We start from the raw sequence: 8,448 nt of genomic DNA, 5'->3' as shown, positions 1-8,448 counted from the left end.
TAAAAAAATTAAATTAAAGGCTTAATCTGTAACATTTGTTGATTTTCAAAGTATAAATGTTACTTCTATAAATGACATAAAAGAATTGCTAAAATTGGGTAAGTTTCATAAACCTAGAAAATGGTTACTTTTGATATTCCTACATCTTGACATGCATCTTTGTCCTTTTGATATTGGAACTAAAATATATTTTCCTTCTCAAAAAAAACCTGTATTAAAATGCTAAAAAAAAAAAAAAAAAAAATAGATCAAATAACCTACATATTTATTCTGCAACCTAAATAAAGTACTCCAAAGTCGCAAAAGTTAATTTAAAAAGCTTTCCTATTGCACTTCATACCTATATTTATATGCCAGCAAATAAAACGAGATAGGATCAACTTCTTCCTCAAAATGTAGACAGGATGACTAAGGAAAATCTCTCTAAAAGTGTAACCCTTGAAGGCAAAAAAGTTTGGCCTGCTTTTAACTAGGAAGCAATATCTGCAGCATTAATTAGTTAACCTGAATTTATGTCATGATACTGATCAAGCAAAAGGATTTATAAAATGCAAGTCAGAAATTCTATGTAACTGCCTAGTAAATTTCCTACAATGAAATAGATTGGAGTTTGCCAACTGTCACAAGTGATCTGTTGACATGTCTCAACGTGACCTTGAAATTGGAGGTCTGCCAAAAGCAACAATAATACTGGTGTCCAATTGCTACTTAAAACTGCTTTCCATTGACATAGGATCAGATGGCTGATAAAGTAGGGGCCTTAGGCAGATCCAGATAAAAGCTACTAGGAAAATACTTTTCAAGTAAAACTCAAAAGTTTTTCTAAAACTAGACATAGAAATGAGAGAAAAATGTTTTGTTGGCAGCATTAGATGGTCTAAATAAGTTGGAATTTGCACATTTCTGTGAAAAATCTGCTAGAGAGTGGTGACACTTAGAATTTAGAATTGTACACAGAAGACATTTAATAAATATGTTACTGAATTAATCACTGTTCCACTTCATTCCTGTTTAAGCAAACTGTAGTTTGGTTTAAACATAAATATATGTTCTCCTTCACCTTAGATCCAGGGTAATCTACCACTCTCTCCATTAACAATCTAGGTTTAGAGTAGACCATTTGGAATAACTGTGATTCCTTTTATGGCTCTGAACCTCCAAGATGACCCTGCACTTCCCAGAGGCTCCCAAGTTAGACTCAATGGCCCTTTGGAAGGTGATTTAGGAGTTTTCTATAACCCAGTAGTACTATTTCAAAGTAATTTTTCCCTTGAAATAGAAAGCAATGCAATGCTTTCTTTCTCATTTTTTTCTTTTCGATCTGATTTTTCTTGTGCAGCATGATAATTATGGAATATGAATAGAAGAATTGCACAAGTTGAACAAATTGGATTACTTGTCAGCCAGGGGAGGAGGTGAGGGGAAGGGAAGGAGAAAAAAAATTGGACCAAGAGGTTTTCAAGGGTAAATGATGAAAACTATCTATGCATGTATTTTAAAAATAAAAAACTTTACCTATCTATAGAAATGGAATGCAAGCTAATACCACAATTCAATTCAATCCAATAAATATTTATTAATCACCTACTACATTCATGGAATAAAACTGAAAAGATCAGTAAATTCTCTGAGAAAGAGGCTTTTTATCTGATGTCTATAGCTTCCCAAATGTATACTACAGTGCTAAGTAACACATATTTGTTAAATTATATTACATTATTCTAGGTATTTGGAATACAAGGTAGAAATATAATCTTTGTCCTTATATTGCAATAGTAGGATGTAATAGTAGAAATAAGCATGATGCATGATAGATTGTGTTAAAAGTGAAGAAGTGATAAAGTGCTAAAGATAATTACAAAATGAGATCTCTTTTAGTTGAAAGATCAGGAAGCCTTCAAGTAAGAAGTGGTACCTAAGATAATCTCTAAAGAAAGAAAATGATTTGAACAGGCTGAAATGTAAAGAGAGTGAATTCCAAGAATGGGAGGACAGCCCTAAGAAAGGCATGGAGATAGAAGAATACAAGACAAGATTGTGAAATAATTGTCATCCAGTTTAGCTTTAGAATCTATAAAACAGAATGGTATGGCATAAGACTGAACAGGTAAACTGGAGCAAGACTTGGAAGCCAGAGGAAGCTTAAATGCCAAGCTAAGAAGTTCGTGCTTTATCTAGGAAGCAAGATGAAGCTACTAAAGGATTCTAAGTAAGGAGTAATGTGATCAGACATGAATTAGGAAGATTGCTTTAGTAGCCTGGTAAAGATCTGATTGAAGTTAGGGTACGAGTTAAAATGCAAGCAGGGAGACCAATTAAGAAGCTATTGCAAAAGTTCAGGGGAACTGTCATGATGACCTGAACCAAGGTGAGAGTTATGAAAATTGTAAGCAGGAGATATATATATAAACATAGTTATACATATCGCTCTGTGTGTGTATGCATGTATAATGTTGTAGAAATAAAATCAATAGGATTTGACCACCAAGTGAATATGGGAGTTGAGGAAAAGTAGAGTTTGATATTAATCTGAGGTTCAATCCCAGTTAATTAGGTAGATGGTTCTAATTAACTATTTAATTAGATAAATTCCATCATTAAAAATAGGGAAGTTAGGAGAAATGGGAAGATGGTTAATTTGACTTTGGACATGTTGAGTAGGTTGTGTCAATAGGATATCTAGATGAATTCATTCAGCAGCACAGCTGAAAATATTGATATGAAGGGTAGCAAGTTTGATCTCAGACAAAGCAAAAGCAAAAAGGAATCTAATTGAAAGATAAGGAAACTACATTTTACTAATAAGTACTATAGACAATGAAGTAATATCAATACTAAATACATATGCACCAAGTGATATAGCATCCAAATTCTTAAAGAAGTTAAATGAAAAACTGTTCTAAATCACTATTGATTAGAGAAATGCAAATTAATACAATTTTGAAGTACTACTTTACATCTATCAGACTGGCTAATATGACAGAAAAGGAAAATAATGTTGGTTGGTTTTCTGGAGGTCTTGGGTTCAGTAGAGTAATTACCATAAGAATAGCCAGGTACTAAAGTCCAAATTCTTTATTATCTCCTTGCCTGGGGTCTGGTTAGCCTTTCAGACTGGCCTTGGACTCAGTGGAGAGAGAAGGAGGACAGACCAGCCTCCACAAGGCTGATGAAGATAGAATGAAATTGTCTCTGCATCCCACCTGGCAGAGTTTGTCCCAGCTTATATGCTCTATTTTAATTACATTATCATAGATGTGAATCTTGTGGAACTATATTAAGTACTAAAGTACATGTACTGAACTAGAGAACTATTAATCACCATGCTAAACTAGATAATCATTGTCTTTATCAATTCCACTAAGTTAGCACCTTGTAAGAATCTTGTTTTAAGTAGAGAGTTCTGGCCCATAACATTTGGGGAAGATGTGGGAAAATTGGAACATTAATACCTTGTTGGTAGGGTTGTAAACTTTTCCAACCATTCTGGAGAGCAATATGTAATTATGCCCCAAAGTCTATAAAACTGTGTATATTCTTTGATACAGCAATACCACTACTAGCTAGGTCTAGATCCCAAAGATAGCATAAAAAAGGAAAAAGGAACCACATGTACAGTTTTTTGTACATATGGTTGCCAAGAAGTAGTAACTAAGGGAATGTCCATCAATTGGGGAATGACTGAAAAAGTTGTGATATATGTAATGGAATACTATTGTGTTTTTGTTGTTGTTACTGTTTTAAGAAATGATGAGAAGGCTTATTTTAGAAAAGCCTGGAAAGACTTACAAGAACTGATGCTGAATTAAGTGAACTGAACTAGAAAAACACTGATTATAATAATGTGGGGAGCAGGCACTAATCTACAGCCACATAAGGCCAACCTTGAATAGGTTGAATCTCCTAATCACATCATACCAAAGACTTCCTGAATAGGAATCTCCTAATCACATCCAAGCACTGCCCTAACTTTGAATAGGCAGATATCTAGGCATCCCCTAATCACATCATAGCTTCCTACCACCAGAAACATCTGAGCAGCTCATCCTTGGGCGGGATACCAACCCTTTGTCTAGGACCCCCACTCTGTACTGTGTTTGTACAACCCTGCCTTCTTTTCTACTGCTATATATATCTGTACTATTGCACCCATTAAAATGAGGCTTGATCAGATGGATTTGTCTTGCCTCCATTTTGCGTGTCCCCTCTCTCTTGCCCTTATCTCTTTTCTTCCAGGGTCCACACACTCTGCCTTGCAGGCCGAGGCATAATAAGAGATAGATTGTATAATGATCATCTAGTATAGATTTAGCTCTTCTCAGCAATACAATGATCTAAGACAATTCCAAAAGACACATGATAGAAAATGCTATCCATAACCAAGAAAGAACTATGGAGTCTGAATGCAGAATAAAGCATACTATTTTCACTTTTTTGTCTGTTTTTTTTTTTTTTCTTGTGGTTTTTCCCTTTCATTCTAATTCTTCTTTCACAATATGATTAATGTGGAAATATCTTTAACACGATTGTACATATATAACCTATCTCAAATTGCTTGCTGCCTTGGGAGGAGGGAGAAAAATTTGGAATTCAAAATCTTACAAAAATGGATGTTGAGCATTATCTTTATATGTATTTGGGGAAAAAATGAAATACCATTAAGCACACACATGAAAAGAAAATATGGATTGGGAGGTACCAACCTATGCTACATTAGCAGATATTTTTTTTTAGTTAGAGAGATGTAATATTGAAATCATGGGAATAGACGAGCTCATCTAGGGAGGGAGAAGAAGAGAACTTGGGATGGAGACTTTAAGGAATAGGAAAAGGATGATCAACCAACAAAGAGCAATAAGAAGAAAAGGTCAAACAGGTAAATGGAGAAGCAGGTGACAGCAGAATTATAAATAGCAAAAAAAAGGATAAAATATCATAAGAAATAGAGTGTTCAACACATCAAATGCTGTAGACAAATGTTTACTGAGAAAAAGACCTGAGCAAAGGCTGTATTTGGAAATTAAGAAATCACTGATAAGCTTGGAGACAGAAAGTTAGCTAGAAAGATAGAAGTCAGATTGATTCATCTCAATTTATATTCTATCTTTGACAAGAAACTTTTTCTATTCCCCCTCAATGCTAGTGACTTCCATGCAACATTAGTTCCAATTTACTAAGTCTATAAATCTCATTTCTACATAACTGTTTGCATGCTGTCTCCCATATTAGACTGTGAGCTTCTTGAGCACAGGGACTATTTTTGCCTTCACTTTTATCCCTAGCACTTAGTGTAGTGCCTGGTATATAGAAGGCATTTAACAATGTTTATTGATGAACTGACTAATATTGCAGGGATTTGTGAATTACTCAGTGAGGAAAAAAAGCAGGTATAATGACCAATTCCAGAATTTTACTACAAAGAGGGAATAAGGAAAAAACAACAGAGTTGAAGGGATGGTAGAGTCAAGGGATGAGGTTTTTTATTTGGGTTTTTGTTTTTCAAAATAGAGACTCTTGAGAAAGTTTGCATGTAAGAAAAGAGTCAGTAGAGAGAGAGAGAGACTGAAATCAAGAAATAATAGAACAGGGGACTAAATTAAAGATATAACTGAAAGTAACAGACTTAGTAAGGACAGCCACCTAATTTTCTGACACTGTATAAAAGGAGAATTTGGGTAAAGACAAAAAGATTTTCATATTCTAAATCTGAGGCTTTAAGGGTCATCTAGTCTAACATTCTTATTTTATACATAAGAGGAAACTAAAGCCCATTGACATTAAGTGATTTGCTGAAGGTCACAAAAGAAATTTTTAGAAGCAATATTAGAAATGAGGTTCTCTGATTTTAGAATCAATATTCTTTTCTTTGTTCCATGAGAGCTCACAGGTGGACTTTATCTTCTGCATAAAGCATGATACAAGGTTATTTCATAAGAGAGGAAATTAGACATAGATTTGGGGCTTAAAGAGGGAGAAAATTTATTTAAATAGAATTTTATTTTCCCCCTATTACATGTTATGAAAAATTTTAGCATCCATTTTTACAGATTTTGAGTTCTGAATTCTTCCTTTCCCTTCCAAAGCATTTTGATATAAGAGAGAAAGTTTAAAATAACACCTAGGGAAGGTTGAAAAGAAGTCAATCATGGATGAATAAAAGGATTACCATAAAGCTCCAGTTAAGTTTAGCCAGCACTAATTTGCAATGGAGGACTTAGTTCCGGATATAATCCTCTTCTTCAATTACATTATGTATGGAAATGCCCATTTTATTTGATGTTTGTTAAGTTCAGAATTTTTTTAAAAATTCAGTGGACAAATCAGTATTGTCTCATGACTTCTTTCCCAAGACCATGGCAATTTGGTAAGAAGGAAAAGGCAAACTGCAGGGAACAACCAGACCCCAGGGATAAGTAGGTTAAGAAGAGTGAAAGAACAAGTGGGGAATGATTAAAAATAGAAAAAAAAAGTGCTTTGTTGAAATGCTAGCCTATAGAATCATGAATGCAAAAGACCATGTGTGAAAGACCAAAAGCGAAAACATGAAAGTGAAAGGAAGACAGAAGAGCGGAAAACTGGGCTGACTACCACTCCTATGGCTGCTGAGGAAAGACAGGTAGAATTGAAAATCATCAGCATAGAGATGATAATGAAATTCATGGGTAGTGATGAAATCACCAAGAAAAGAAGGCCTAGGACAGATCCCTGTGGACACTTGCTTTAGAAGGCAAGAATTGGAGGAAGATCCAGCAAAGGAGACTGAGAAGGGTGGGTCAGATAATTAGGAGAAAATCTGGGAAAGAGTGATCTCCTTGAGGAATAAGAACTGAGAAAAGGCCATTGGATTTGGTAATTAAGAGATCATTAGTAACTGGAGAGAGCAGTTTTGGTGGAATGATAGGGTCAGAAGCCAAATAGAAAGGGATTAAGAAGAGAATGACAAAGTGAAGGCATCTATTGAAGATAACTCACAAAAGGCAGAGATATTGGACAATAGATTAACTGGGATGAAAGGATCAAGTGAGGGCTTTTTCAGGCTGGGAGAAATATACATGTTTGTTGGCAACAGGGAAGAACCTTGTAGAGAGGGAGAAATTGAAAACAAATCAAATAGTGGGAGATGACAGAATGGCCCAATCTATGTATAGAATGGGTCACTTAAAGAAGTAGAGTGGTTAGCCTTGGTAAGGAGTAAAGCCACTTCATCATGTGAGACAGAAGTAAAGGAAGAGTGATAGGAAATAAGGAAGAGAGGAATATAGGAAGTTTAGAGCAAATGATCTCAAAATTTTCTTCCGGTAAAATATGAGTAAAGGTTCTCAGATGAAAGAGTGGAAGGAGAAGGATCCATGGAATATTTGAAGAAGGATGGAAAAGTTGTTGTGGAAACTGGAATAAGGAATTGATAAGAGAGATATATAGTAAGAATGTTTAGCAGATGTGAGGGCCTAATGATTAGTGATTGATCATGTCTGGGACTTTCCCCAAACAGTAAAGTACAAAAGTATTCCATGTATTCAAATTTAAGAATTACTTATTTCTTACATACAAAACACTCACAACATAAACCGTCTTAAAGCAAGATTCAGAGTTATTTATAATTATTTTTTAATCTATTGAAAGTTTGATACTGAAGCCTCATCAAACTCATGAACTTGAAAGTCCCTATCTTTAGGCAAGCCAAGCCACATGTTTTGGCTCCTCTTTTTGTAGTCAGATTTGTTCCTTGGTGCAGAAATCTCTATTTTTGGATCCAGAACCTCCTGACCTTAAATTCCCAAGGTTACCTCCAAGCATGACTAGATCACCTTCAGGATAACATTTTGTTACTCAGAAAAAAAGCAGCACAAAGTTGTAATGGGCTGAGGTTTGAGTTGATGCACTGAGGTCCCAAGTACGTGAGGCTAAATAGTAATTGGGCTATACTCTATTAATATACATGATTGGATAAAGAATGGTCCCTGTCCACTCTCCGTGCAAGTCCTGATGTGGTGTATAGGAAATGATGATTTTGGTGGGTGGAGGCAGAGAGAGAGACAGGAAGAGAAGCTGGGAGAGATTGGGCCTGGGTTCCATATTCCTAGATGCTGGTCGTGTGGCTGCTGGTCGTGTGGCTGCTGGTCGTGTGGCTGCTGGTCTAGCTAGCTTCTTGACTCAGCTGCACACATTGCTATCGCCGATTTTCTTCCACCTCCGATCCTTCTTCACTGAGAATAAAGACTGACGATTTTCCCCTAACCTGAATTCCTGACTCCGACTGACTTTAAAATACGCGATCTTCACACAAAGTAGAAAAAAATTTCTAAGATCCAAGTGAAAATTTGCTTAGTTCAGTCCATATTCCACATGGGAGCAGACAAGCTATAGGGTAAAGGACACCATTACTCCCCATCTATACTACCAAAGAACTCTCCATGGGAGAATCAAGGGAAGCAAGCTCTTAGAAGT

Source organism: Sarcophilus harrisii, chromosome 1 (genome assembly GCF_902635505.1).
Source record: "Sarcophilus harrisii chromosome 1, mSarHar1.11, whole genome shotgun sequence".
NCBI lineage: Eukaryota > Metazoa > Chordata > Mammalia > Dasyuromorphia > Dasyuridae > Sarcophilus > Sarcophilus harrisii.
This window is presented reverse-complemented; position numbering follows the sequence as displayed.